The sequence below is a fragment of the Crinia signifera genome, chromosome 1 (genome assembly GCF_055691185.1).
Source record: "Crinia signifera chromosome 1, ASM5569118v1, whole genome shotgun sequence".
Lineage (NCBI taxonomy): Eukaryota > Metazoa > Chordata > Amphibia > Anura > Myobatrachidae > Crinia > Crinia signifera.
The window spans coordinates 140,016,949-140,032,333 of NC_139217.1; positions in this window are offsets into that span (position 1 = coordinate 140,016,949).

Below are 15,385 nucleotides of genomic sequence, written 5' to 3' on the forward strand. Positions count from 1 at the left end.
GGAGGAGGCTATAGAGGAGGAATGTGAGGACAGCTGGCTTTGGAATCATCAACTGATTCATAAGGGACTTTTCTCAAGGAATGTCAGTAGGTTTTTAATGATCACTGAACTTCCTACTACAAATCTTTTTGTGCTGTTTAGTATTCCAGACGTGCCTTACCCTTTCACCCCAGGGTGATCTTTTAATCCCTTATTTGTATGGAGAGTTTTTCCTGCACTTAAAGTGTTAATTAAGCTTCCATATGTACTCAATTGTTAAAGCAACTGGTTGCCCTTCCTTTACCACTCTTAATGGGGTAAAAGAATATTATTCCAAGCGTTAAGAACATGTGTCACTAATAGGGCACTCCACTGAGGACATGTATACTCTTACAGCTTCATACATATTTAGGGAACTTGTCTTCAATTATTTCACATGCATTTTAACTTCTTAATAATTGTATTTCTTGAGTCCGATTCTCAGTAACCTTGGGCTAAGCATCATACAGGTTTATGTACTGGCTCAGGGGTTCCCAATCTTTTTAGAATCAGGGCACTCTAGAGTATCAGAATTTTTCCACGGCACCCCTCGGCCCCAAAAATTATATAAAATTAAGTAGATTGCGTTTATATGTGCTTCTTATGTTCAGTTATGTGTTAAAGGACAGGATTTGCTTCTGATTGTACACATATTTTATGATTGGCAGCCACCATAAATAGTTTTTATTGGTCCTGGACCACCAACCCGTGGCACCCCTGCCAGTGTCCCGAGGCACCCCAGGGAGCCACGGCACACAGTTTGGGAACCACTGTACTGGCTAATTTAAAACATGAAGGGTTGAGAAAATTGTAAAAAAAACTATTTTAAATTAGCTTACCCATAATTCCTTTGTCATCAATCCAGACCAATTAACAATTTCACCTAAAATGATTGTGGCTTTATCAGATCCTGCATCAGGCCATTGCCTAATTTGTCAGGTTTTCCCAAACAAGAAAATGATAGGTCTTATGCATTGTCTTGTCAACAGGTATGTTCACAGGATATTCAACCCCCCAACCGCATACCCTACCCAACACTTACCATATACAATGCATGTCCACAGGTCTGACCCCTACATACAACTAATTAAACCAGTGTTTTCTAACTCCAGTCCTCAGGGACCCCTAACAGTGCAGGTCTCCTACTGGGTGAATGGGGTGTAGTCACTACTTGCAGACGCATTTATTTATTTATTTATTTATTTATTTATTTGATTAACAGTTTATTATACAGTGCAGCAAACTCCATTGTGCTTCTTTACAAATGTAAACAGTGATAAAACAAATTGGCTAGTTATAGTCAGTCATATAAGTAGGAAGGCCAGCCCTGCGCGGAAGCTTTCAATATGGTTTACAGCAGGGTTGCCAACCCTCCCGGAAAAGCCGGGAGGGTCCCGGAAATCGGATCCCCCTCCCGGCCCCCCGGAAAGGGGGTCAACCCTCCCGCATTTCCATCCATCGCCCGGGACCCCCCACCCGGCAGGGAGGTCTGTGGGTTAAATGACGCAATCGCGTCATTTTAGCCCCACCCCCCGCAGTGCAATGACTGAAATACCGACATTGCACTGCCGGGGGTGGGGCTAAAATGACGCGTTTGATATAGCCACAGTCCCAATAGAGCAGCCCGTCCGTTGCTCCGCCCCCTACTTCAGTGAGATGGCTTCCCCTTTCCCGGGGAGGGCAGCATAGAAGTCGGCAAGTATGGTTTACAGGTGGAGCCAATTTTTGAATTGCGATACTGAGGAGATCTGTAAAACATGCACTGTAAGGGATCCCTAAGGACTGAAGTTGGTAAACACTGATATAAGGTCCATACACACTGGGCATTACATCACTGGCAATACATGCTGGGCAAAAACGCCCGCTAGTCTCGGGGAGGTGTCACGGCTCACCGTTTCAGGACGCTGTACAGTATACAATCCAACTCCAATTTATTTGCGTGTAACCACCCCACATATATATCCTACCACATCGTGTTGTCGGTTCTAGACACACCATCTATGAACTACCTATCATAGTGAATTTTTGATTATTTTCAATCCAATTTTTTTATATATATGTATATGCATTTCTTTCAATTTTTTTCTTCCTTTTTTGCAAAGCACCTTTGCTCTTGAAGGAGTGCATTCTTCCAGCATATACAGACTGGACAATGCACTGAAAGGAGCAAGTGTTCTGTTGCACAACTTTTGTTTGTGTTTTTGTTTTGTTTTTGTTTTATACATTAATAAAAACACCCATTCATTTTAACAAACCATTGTTAGAATCTTAGTGACAGAGCGCGGCATGTAGTGAAAAGTGCTGGCTGGAAAATCGCTCAATGCATACACACCCGGCCCGGCAATTTTCATGGGGGTGGACGGCTTTCCATAGCAGGATGCTTCTTTACCGCTGAATTCTGTATTTGCCTGTTCATTGCATACTGTATGTATATGTAAGTACTTCACTAAGAGAAATGACAGTGGGAAGAGAGGGGGGCATGCAGTCTTGATGCAGCCAAACCTCCCCGATCTGCCCATCTAACAAGAAGCCCATACTTTCTCATAGACCTTTTGTGGTCCCTACAGCAGGCAATTCTTCCAAACACAGAGACTTTATAGGAATACTTTGCTGTTTATGGACCTTGTTTTATTCTTTCCATTTATCTATTGCTTTGCTGTTGTTGTTTTTTTCAGCTTTTTAACTTATTAACTGAACTGATCATACTATATCTTAATCACAATAAAAAAAAACCTTGAGATGAATAGACACCATCTAAGCATTAACAGAAGGCAAAACACATGCTAACCATCCTATAAATTGCGTGCATATACATTTGATTGCGTACCACTCTGCAAATGTCTGGTTTTAAATGCTACAAACATTACATTACACAAAGATACATTTAAAAAACATATTAAACATATGCTGTGCATTGAATTGCTGCAAACATTTTTATACATGATATCTGTCCTTTTTTCCAACACTGCCATTCATTGTACACTTTTGTCACTGGGTGTGAACTCAGCAACAACCGGATAGACAATCACGTTTGGCAAGGCACAAAATTGCAGCAATTACTGTGCATGCATTATGCTTTTTAGAAGTTGAATGCTTTCCATGCCTGTGGCATTTAGTAATTGTAATCAGAAAGTAACATAACTAAGGTTAATAAGTTACTTCTAGAGGAAGTTAGTTCACATAATGGCAGCAATTTCTCTGCACTAAACGTTAGTCCTGAGTCTCAATATGATGAAAAGGAAATGGGAGCATTTGGCAAGATATGCTGTGTTGCTTGGTAGCTAAGCCATAGAAGATGGGTGGGGGTGTTCCGCCTGGAGGGCTGACTGTCTCTGTAGCCATGGCGTGTGTTGCAAACCATGTTTTTTTTTTTCCAGCAAGCTGTAAGCCATGGCATTGTGTCATGTTATAAGAAATCAGAATATACCACTAAAATACACATGGTGAATATGTAAGCCTCCTGAAATAGCCAATGATTTCACAAGAAAAGAATGCAATTTAAGAATTTGCCAGCCTTTATCAGGATGATGTATAATATTCTGGTACTCAGAGGTTTCTTGGAGACTGAAGAAATACGACATGTCTCAATGCTGTCCATCATGATAAAATAATTTCCTACTTTTATAAAGATAAATACGCAGCATATGAGGAAAATGCATCCACAGCAACAACTGAACTTTCTGTAGATATTCTCACCGGTATGGTACGGCATTATGGATGGTGTAATGGTCCCTATGTTTGCGTGGGTTTACTCCGGGTACTCCAGTTTCCTCCCACAATCCAAAAAAATGCTTGCAGGTTAATTTGGCTCCAAAAAATTTAACCCTAGAATGTCTGTGTGTGCAAGGACATGTGGTAGGGAATATAGATTGTAAGCTCCACTGGGCCAGGGGCTGATGTGAATGTTCAAATATTCTCTGTGCAGCGCTGAGGAATATGTGTGCACTATATAAGAAACTGTAAATAAATAATAATAAATAAGTATCTTTCGGTAAAAGTGATGTCACTTTATTCCACAGAACAGGATCTGGTCATCCGGTCTGCATGCTGAGAGCTGCAGCAGCTACATGCATATAAGCAGTGTGGTCGGGTTTAAGGCGTATCCACTCTCCCACTCCACTCCCTATTTTCTACACAATGAGCTCACTGAAGCGCCAGCCAGGTAATTTGTTTGAGCATAATTAAACCCTTAGGTGGGTCTGAGGATAGGTTCTATTCCCACCCTTGTAAGAAGTTGTAGGTGCTGTGCTAGAATTTCTTGATGGGTTTGTTACCCATTTAAGTTGAGGGGTGTGTTTATTATTGTATATATGCAAATGTTTGTTCCAAGAGAGATGCTGCTATTGTTGTTTGTCATTTTTCTATACTTTATGTCTTTGTTAAAAGCTATTTTCCTTTATCTTGCTTTTCTGTTTTTACTTTCCCAGTCCACTGTATGTGCTATTTGCGGTCATCCTTTTTTCTTTATTTATCAGCCATGTTTCTTACATCTTATCTTTATTTTTTTTCCTTTCTGCAGTAAACCCCTGGTAAGGTTTCCTCCATGTGCCTGAGGCCAAAGTCCTGAGGTCAAGGACGATTAGCGGATCCCCGCAACCATGGCCTCCGAGAGAAGGGGCAGATACTAATGACATGGTCCTAGGCTTGATAGAGGGGCTCGGACAGGGCCTGGTCCACCGCACATCCTCCCTCCTCCTTCCTTACCGGGCAGCTGCATGAGCTCTCATCCTGGGCCAGGTGTACTAAGCTTGAAAAGTGATAAAATGGAGAGGGATAAAGTGGCATCCAATCAGTTCATATCTGTCATGTCACAGGCTAAGTTTGAAAAATGGCACACAATCAGTGCAGCTAATAAAGGGATGGCTGGAGCTATCCACCAATTAGAATGCCAGGCAGCATTCTCTACCACCCTACCAGCCCGCATGCTGATAAATGGATGGCTGGAGCTATCCACCAATTAGAATGCCAGGCAGCATTCTCTACCACCCTACCAACCCGCATGCTGATAAATGGATGGCTGGAGCTATCCAACAATTAGAATGCCAGGCAGCATTCTCTACCACCCTACCAGCCCGCATGTTGATAAATGGATGGCTGGAGCTATCCACCAATTATAATGCCTATTTATTATTTAGCATTAATATTTGTGTGGGATTTACCATGTTCAAACACATCTGGTGTCTTCGCACTGGAAATTTTCCTTGAATTTGTCTTCATTCTGTTAATCCAAATTCCGAGTCAGTTTACATTCCGTGAAAAGAAAGCATTCCATGTTTCAGAGTTCCAAACACCCCAAATTGATCAGATCAGTGTTCATAGAAGAGGCCCATTGAACCTTTAAGATTTGAGGACAGATTATGAGGAAAAATGGACCAAAATAACAACTAAGCAATGTATGCGACTGCAGTGGCGTAACTTCATAAATTGTGTCCCCCCCCCCCCCCGCCGGGAATTTTGTCGCCCGCCCCCCCCTCTCAAGAAAAGTTACCCCCCCTCCTTTCTTACCCCGTTGCTGCTGCAGTGCTGCCTTTGAAACAGTACACGCAGATCTCTGCGGTCCCGGCGCTTCTCCTCCAGGCTGGCTCGGCTCCTGTCCTGCTGCTATTAAAATGTCCCTCCCAAGATGTGCGCCCCCTTACAGCAGACCGTTTTTTGGGATGCTAGAGGAGGCTCCTCTAGCATCCAAAAAAAGTCTGCTATAAGGCGGCGGACATCTTGGGAGGGAGATTTTAATAGCAGCAGGACAGGAGCCGATCCAGCCTGGAGGAGAAGCGCCGGGACCGCAGACAAGTAGATGTGCGTGTCCCGGCTACAGAGGTGGTGGCAGCGGGGGCAAGCAGGCAGCAGTGAAACAATAGCCCCGCAGACCCCCTGCACCCACACTTTACTCAGCGCCTCCCCGCCGCTGCGGGGGCTGCGGGGCTATTGTTACGCCACTGTGCGACTGGTTTCACCATACAGGAGACAACTTGAAGCTGTCATTACCAACAAAGGCTTTTATACGAAGCATTAACACACAAACACCCGCTTCCTGTCACTCAATATACAGCTTTGTTGCGTTTACTATTGCTATTTCACCTCGCACATGGGCAATGCTTATGGTACGCATGTGCATACATTCGATAATGGCTTGCAAAGTCTTTGATTAGCGATCCATATTTGTGTCCTCATTACAGTGCACAACTCAGACTTAAATTTAGACACTTCTCTACTGGGCAATCAGGGAAAACTTCCTGAACACATGGCAATGAAGGGGTTGCATGTGTACATTATACATAGATTACTAAGGTCTGCTGCATGTTATCCTTAAAACAGTAATTTCTGGAAACTATACTTAACTACATGTCATGAAAGGGTCTTGTGATGCTAGGATTACATTATTTACAGAAAATAAGCTACAGTATAATTATGTACCAGAATAATTGCTTCAGTCTCCATGCATTTATATAAGGTTACAATATGGATGTAGATGATACAGCTTTTTCCGACAAATTCAGTACTGATTTGTTTTTGTGTTTTTAAAAGATAAACAAAAACGTGTAAATCTTATTTGTACTATTATATTGAATATAGGGTTGATAGAAGAAATTCATGCTTCATCCAATGTAATTAATACATGATGTTGCACAGCGGGTATTCTTCAACCAATATGATACCTTATTGACCTGAACTATTTCTATACCCTCTATTACTTAATTGATACTACAGGGAATATTTCATATGTTACCACTTATGTGATGTTTTACAATCAGTTACAATTAGAAACCCAAAACAATGTTGTAACAGTTACAATTTATGTTTAATCATTATTCTAGAGAGCTCAAAATAGGGAGCTTACTATTAGCACCAAAAATATGGCAGATTTCTACATTATCTGATAGATTCAAGCTCATTTATTTATTTTTTGCATCTAGATCACACGATCGTTAACCTACTAATCCCATTCAGGAAGCGCAATATCCAATACACTTTAATTGTGCAGTGGGAATTTAATGTAACAGATATATACTGTTTGTCTTTTTATGTTATATGTTGTTTATGTCCTTTTATCTAATTTTGAATAAAATATTTTAAACATTTATAAAAATTATAAGAAGTGCCCCCCAAAAAAAGAGTTTCTCTCTTTACCCCTTTTTTTTTTTAATCACTTATAACTCTAAGGTAGCACCACCAGACGCGCAATTTCCTATACCTATATTTGTAAACATGGATGGGGTTGCCATAACATTATACCAATACCCCCTCTTTTCCCTAATTTGCCTGTGCAGAGTAACAAATTCCCCCTGTTGATAGCACTAGGTGGTCTCAGCTGTATGTGTGTGCAATCTGTAGCACCAAGGACATCAGGTATACCAGCTGTGCAATAGAATGCTACCCTGACATCATGCCACTGTGAATCCTGGCTAGGGAAACAAATAGAGGCAGCAGCAGGCTGCTCGAATGCCAGTACCTGCCTATGGTACCATGAAGGAAGAGGGGGCCCTAGACTGTTAGACTGCTAACATATATTCCTATTATATTTCATTTATGAGGTTGTTAGCATACGTTTGGCCAAAGATATGTACCTGCCCACCACGTTAAGGTCACCTCTTTAGAGCAGGTCCCTAGCACTATGGGGTTCATGCCTGGGGTGCAGGGCACCCCAAAACCAGTCCAGCAAAACCACCCCGGGGCATCACATAAATAAAATATAGCTGTGAAGTGTAATAGAGTGTAAAAGAGTGTAAAGTGTCATAGAATGTAGGGTATGTGAAAGCAAGTAATAGTATTGTAAAGCGCAACGGAATCTGCTGCGCTATATAAGAAACTGCAAATAAATAAATAATAGTGATAAAGGGTGTGTCAAAAGAAAAAAAAATGAAAAAATATAAGGGTACTTGTGTAGTTTCACAGCGCCAGCATGGCACTGTGCTACTTCCGGGTTCTACGCTCGCCACAAACTATGTTAAAAAAAAGTAACTTAACTCCATGCCAACATGGATAGTTCATACCCCCACTATCCATGTTGGCATGGAGTTGATTTTAAATAGCGTGGCGAGCGTAGCGAGCCACCGAGCCCGCAGCGTGGGCGAGCGTAGCGAGCCCCGCAAGGGGACTCAGACGCACGGCGCCGTGAAACTACACAAGTACCAATATATGTGAAAAAATACATATAAAAAAAAACATACATAGAAAAATTGATATGTGAATATTGATAAAGTAGAAACAACCTCATCCAACACATAACTTACTGTTAGAAAATTAGCTAAACAATCATTTACATTTGGAAATCACATCGAATGGATACGTATACGTGCATTTGTACCCATTGGATCTTAGTAAATTTCCCCCATTGTGTGGAAAATGGAACAAAATTACGCCTGAGCAATGCATGCGACGTTTCTCCATACAGGAGGTGTCTTGAAGCTGTCAATACCACCAAAGGCTTTTATATGAAGTATTAACACCAAACGCCCGACTCCTGTCACTCAATGTACAGCTTTGTTGGGTTTACGATCCATACGCATTTTCAGTTGCTATTTCACCTTGCAGAATGGGCAATACATATGGTACATTCATTCGATAATCACTTGCAAATTCTTTGATTAGCGATCCATGCTCAATTAGGCCCATATTTGCGTCCTCATTACAGTGCACAAGTGCACAACTCAGACTTAAATTTAGATTAAGACAAATATCTGTACTTGTTTCCTAGCACGGCGCCAGCGATAAAAATTGTATCCATCGAGTGCTAAAAAATCGGGTCGATCGCATCGCATGCAACCAAATCGCATGCGATGCGATCGACACAATTTTTTACATTGGAACCAATGTAAAATGGTCCCTGAGACCCGATTTTACATTGGCCCCAATGTTAAATGCCCCCCCAGACCCCAATTTTCATTGTATCCCCATCCTGATAGGTCAAATGCCCCCCCATTGTTAACGCACCCCACGATTAACGCCAACCCGAAGCGTGGAGAGCGCAGCGAGCCCGCGAGGGGCGGCGGTACGCATCCTCCGACCTTTTCATACCCCCACTATCCATGTCGGCATGGAGTTGATTTTATATAGTGTGGCGAGCACAGCGAGCCACCGAGCCCGAAGCGTGGTGAGTACAGCGAGCCACGCGGGGGGGACGCGCATTACTTCACAGATATTACGCGTGCGCTCGCCACGCTTCAGGCTCGGTGGCTCGCTGCGCTCGCCGCACTATATAAAATCAACTCCACGCTGACGTGGATAGTGGGGGTAAGAAAAGGTCGGAGGACGCGTACCGCCGCCCCTCGCGGCCTCGCTGCGATCGCCACGCTTCAGGTTGGCGTTCATCGTGGGGTGGCGTTAACAATGGGGGGGCATTTGTCATGTAAATTACCCATCAGGGTGGGTATACAATGAAAAATCGGGTCCATTGGCCCATTTAACATTGTTCCCTATGTAAAATCGGGTCCATCGCATCGGTCGCATTGTATGCCATTATAATGGTGTCACGCACGTAAAATTACCAGCTGTAGAATATCGTAAGCTGAGTGCTTTAACGTTTGAGGATGTGTGCACGACAGAGTAGAGGAAACAATGAAGATAAAATATAATGAATTTAATAAAGATATTGCAAACAGTGATAATGATGGTATAACTGGGATATGGCAGGCATGCAAATATAAAGTCAATTGTCCAGTAAGTTATTGTAATACATGATGAAGCTTGGTCCTTGAAGAATATTGCAATATACTTGAAGAGTGGAACTTGAATAATAGCCTTTAGATTGTAGAAGGAATTGAAGATTGGATGGGTTGGAGAACAAATGAAGATTGTATTGCAAATTGGAAGATTGGATAAATGATTGAAGATTGAGGTATTGGATGATTGGTTGAAGATTGAGAGATTGGATGATTGGTTGAAGATTGAGAGATTGGATGATTGGTTGAAGATTGAGAGATTGGATGATTGGTTGAAGATTGAGAGATTGGACGATTGGTTGAAGATTGAGAGATTGGATGATTGGTTGAAGATTGAGAGATTGGATGATTGGAGGATTGAATGATTAGAGATTTGGATGGTTGCTTGAAGAATGGAGGATTGGATGATTGGAGGATTGGATGGTTGTTTGAAGAATATTGATAAATGAAGAATGATGAAGAAGAGTTGTCCTTTGCTGTGTGAAACCGGGGCTGCTGCCAGAGGTAACCGTGGAAGTAACCGTCGGGAGTGTAGCAAGGTGAGACCCCTTAGAGAGCCTGACCTTGCATGGTCCACATTGGCGGTAAGCAGAGTCCGATGGTACGTGAAGCAGTGAACGGCCAGCAGGATCTCTTTCCGGGAGAAGCTCGGGTTGTAGTGAGGACTACAGAGCCAGGTTGGAGCGAGTAAGCTCAGGAGCGTAGCGAGTACTACAGAGCCAGATGGGAGCAATGATGGTGCAGGGTGGACATCATTGTACTGACTGCCGGACTAGCCTAAGTCAGTACTTACCAGGTGAGCTGTGCCGGGATTGGTCAGGCAATCAGGGAGTGAGGCGGAGCTGTGCAGGAGTGGCTGGGGAAACCAGGAAGATGGCGCCCGCCAGAGAGGGCGACAGATTCTAGCCGGACCTGATGATACGCAGCTGCGCAAGCACCGGCCTTTACACAGATGCTGACCAGGCACAAACACACATGGCGGCATGCTACACATATCCTGCATGACACTGGAGCACAACACGCCGGTGTCACCACGCGGTGACAACGCGACCATATGTACCCATGTGAGACATGAGCAGAGGTGAGCACCATGGTTTTAATGTACCCAGAGGGTCCGATGCTAAGCATGACACAGGGGTCTTTGGGTAAATGCCATGGTGGATGTGACAAATGGCATACAATGGACCCAATTTTACATAGGAATTTAACATTGAATACAATGCATTCAATGTTAAATCGCGTTGGTCGCATCGCATGCCTTAACTTAAGGCATGCGATGGATGCGATGGACGCGGTTTTTTAATTGTCGGGGAAAAGGCTAAAAATAGCCCTAAAATCGAGTCGGTCGCATCCATCGCATACCTTAAGTTACCTTAACTTAAGGTATGCGATCACCCACGATGGGCGCCGTGCTAGGAAACAAGTACCCAAATATCTAATGGGCAATAGGAGAAAATTTCCTGAGCACATGGTAATGAAGGGGTTGCATGTGTACATTATACATAGATTACTAAGGTCTGCTGCTTGTTATCCTTAAAACAGTAAATTATGGAAACTATACTTAACTACATGTCATGAAAGGGTCTTGTGATGCTAGGATTACATTATTTACAGAAAATAAGCTACAGTATAATTATGTACCAGAATAATTGCTTCAGTCTCCATGCATTTATATAAGGTTACAATATGGATGTAGATGATACAGCTTTTTCCGACAAATTCAGTACTGATTTGTTTTTGTGTTTTTAAAAGATAAACAAAAAACTGTGAACCTTATATACAGTATGTGATTGTAAAACTAAAGTTTGATATGGGGTTTTACAGTCTGGAATATTGAATGTGAATGTTTCTGCCAGTAAATGTTTGTGATCAGCATGCAAAAGTGGTAGCATTCCCTTCTTACCAAGCAGCATGCGTGAGGTGCCAAGATGGAATCCCCAAATGACAAGTAATACATAATACAGGAAACTGGGTGTTTAGTGGTAAGAGCAGTTTGACAGGGAAGAGAAAGCAAAATAAGTGATAAAAACTGAAAATAGCTGAGATTCAATCCTAGAACCCGCATGCCATCATCACTGTTTACTTTTTATAAATTCCTTCCGGGAACCAAGAATGACTCAGACCTGCTCATGGGAACACTGTTAAGGGTCAGTAGAAGCATAGCCGGAGGAACCTGGTATTTTGGGAGGAGAGGTGGCAAGACAGAGCGCTTCCCTCCACTGGCTATCTCCCGCTGGATCCCCAGCTGTTAAATATAATACAGAGACCCTGCACCCCTCCAAAGAAATCCACCGCCTTAGTGGAGACAGATGCTAGAGTCTTCCTGCACCTCTGGCGTCTGTAATCCCCTGTGGCAAGGAGCATTGAACCCCTGAATTCAAGCAAGAAACATCTGGCAATGAGCATGGTGTGAGGGTGTGGCATAATGTGTAATAAGCATTATGTTGTATGACAATGGCCAGTATTCAATTCATCGTTTTTTTTTCAGCGTAAGAAAAACGTAATGGCTGCATAGTCATGTAGGAGATTAAACATGATAGCTGGGTGTGACCTTAGAGGTCATGTGACATGGAGAGCCTATGGCTGTCTTGGATTTGGGTTGTTGGCTCTAATCATTACTCTGGGAGAAGGAGTTTCTTCCAGAAAATTTCTGAGTGAGTACACACACTTTTTGGCTCTGCAAGTTAGGCCCAGTTAGCTTAATTTCCCTCCCTAGTTCTATTCTTCTTTAGCTTAAAGCAAAAAGCATGTCCCGCTCTGCCCCCAGTCGCTCAAGGCGTGGTGTTAGGCCGCCCGCCCGCTTTGCGGAGGCCTTGGGGTCTGTGAGGGTGGCTGCGCCCTCACCTGAGGCAGGTAACCCTGCTTCGTGTGCTGCTGGTGGCTCCGGTGGAGGGCGTAGGGGCAGTGCGGCTGATGCTGCGGTCTCGGCGCTCCCTGGCTTGGAGCTAGCGGCTGCACGCGGGCTGAGGGCGTCGCGCGGCGGGCGTTCTGGTTCAGTAAGCGCCCGCCGCGGCCTTGCGCTGGTGGAAAGCAGCTTCCCCCAGGCGTTCCAGGCGCCCGGGCGTGGGAGGGAACGGCTAAGCACCTCGGCCGGGCGCTCGGGGAGAGGTCGCGCGACGGGGCCTGCAGCGCAGCGGGTGCCCGGCTGGGACGGCATCCCGCTGCGCGTGCAGCCATCCAGGCGCGGCAGAGCAGCATCACGCGGTGGGCGCAGGTCTGCTGACGGCGCCCGCCGCGCTGCTCGCGGGGCAGGGGGCACAGATGACAGGAGGGATATGATCAGCGCGGCTGCAGCTAGCGTGATGGCTAGCCCAGACCGGCAGCCATTACGCGGCTCAGCGCGTTCCCTTGACATGGCGGCCGGGCCTAGTCGCCCCAGAAGCCGCAGGGGGGCTGCAGCAAACACTGACACAGGGCTAGATGGAGGATCAGGGGAGTCAGAGAGGGGCATAGCTCCTTCCCCTGATCCTGAGACTCCCCAGTACGGCTATAGGCCTTCATGGGAGAGGCAGAGTCAGGATGAAGAAGAGGGGACACAGACTCCTCCCAGATCGAGGGGTGGAAGTAGCACTAGGAGTAGTAGGTTGCCCAGGAGTGATAGCAGGGACGGGGATCCCACAAGGGGGTCCGGCAATGCACGCAGGCCTTCCCCTGCAGCATTTGATCCGGCTTTATTATCTGCAGCCTTGTCATCAATGGCTGGGGCTCTGGCTCCTTTGATAGAGGAGGGTCCTGAGGAGGCCGGTTCATCAAGGTCTGCCAATCGCAGATCTTCTGCTAGGGGGCAATCTATTCCTGGTTGTGCGGAGTTTGTCAGGGCTTTTAGAAATATCAGCCCCTCAGGGCACGGTGCCCGGCCTAGGTCTTCTCAGAGGCACGATGCTAACATTGCTTCCAGTGGTCGCAGGTCTGGCCGGAGCAGGACAGAATGGCCCACCAGGCCTTTGTCTGTTGTTTCCTCAGATCCCGATGAGAGAGAGGCAGACCCTGAGGACGAAGGAGAAGCTGAGTTGGAGGATGACACAGATGACGACACCTGGGCGGCACAGCCTGAGTCTACAGGTGAGGAGAATAAAGATGAAGGGGCCGGTTCAGTGGCGTATTCATCCACAGTGGGGTCTGGCTCTAGTCGTTTTTCCTCTTCCTCCTCTTCTTCATCTGCTGGTGGGTCTAAGGTAGGCAGTACCAAGAAGGCGCGCAAGCGGGCGGCCAAATATGCTAAGAAGGAGGCGGGTCGCCAGGCGCTTAGTCGCAAGCGTAAAGGTGCAGCATCAATTACTAAGAGGGAACGCAAGCGCCGTAACCTGCCTGGGGTCGTGCACTGTGACTACACGGCCGTGCTTCGGGGTCTTAGGGACAGCTGTAGGGCAAAAATTCAGAAAGGGGAATTCGTGGACTTGTTCAGCCTGACTGACGAGTCCAAAAAAGCCTACAAAGCTGCTAAGGCAAAAGGGGGCATAGGAGCGGAGGCTTTCCGCTCTTATGATAACTGGTTGGCGGGATTCTGCGTTTTCTCCGCATGTTATCTAGAGGATAGGCCCCGTGAACATATGAACATCATTCGATACATCCACATGGTCCACGAGATGAGACGCACATATGGTGGGGTAGCGTGGAGGACATACGATGAGCAGTTCCGCCGCAAGCAGGACTGTTTACATATCATAGACTTTGGGTGCAAGGACGTTGAAGTTTGGATGGCCCTCACCAGGACTCCCGTAGAGGCAGTGGAGAGCACACGAGCTATTGTCGCTGCAACCCCTGCCACAACGGTGACTCAGCGTCCCACAGGGAGTGACACGGCTGGGCCAAAGCGTTTCCCTTCGGGCGGGAGGTCCTTTACCCCAGGTGCTGCCAAAGGCAAATGCTACGGCTTTAATAACTCCTTCTGTAATCAGGGGCAGCGGTGCCGATACAAACATATCTGCATCAACTGTTCAGGGAATCATCCTGCCTTTAACTGCTTTCGAGGTGGCCGCCCCTCTCGAGGGGCGGTTGCCTCGGCAGCACCAAGGCCCTCCGGGTCAGGCAACCCTAGATAGAGCCTTTACTCCGGTAAGGGTGGAGGCCATGTCACCGTGGCTCCGCCAATACCCGGACAGAGAGTCTGCTGTTTTTCTGTTACAAGGTTTTACTGATGGTTTTCACCTCCCTATACAGAGCGAAGTAGCTGGGGGGACGTTTAGAAATCTTCAGTCTGCTCAGTCTGCTCGCTCCTTGGGACAAGGTTGACAACGAGCTGCGGTTAGGTCGCATGGCCGGGCCCTTCCCATCTCCTCCCCTGCCCAATCTAATTATATCTCCCGTTGGGGTAGTGCCAAAGAAAGTTCCTGGTAAGTACAGACTTATCCAGCACCTTTCTTATCCTGCAGGTTCATCGGTTAACGATGCCATCCCGGAGGTATTCTGCTCAGTGACCTACCAGTCGTTTGATGACGCACTAGAGATGGTTCGGGCCAACGGTGCGGGGGCACTGATGGCGAAGGTCGATGTTGAATCGGCATTTCGTCTCATGCCCTTGCACCCCGATGCTTTTAGGTACATGGGCTTCCGCATAGGTGAGGAGTACTTCATCGACAAGTGTCTGCCGATGGGGTGCTCTGTATCCTGTGCCTTTTTTGAGAAGTTCAGTAGCTTTTTGCATTGGTGCGTGGAAAAGTCATCAGGGATGAGCGGGATCGCTCACTACCTGGATGATTTCCTTTGTG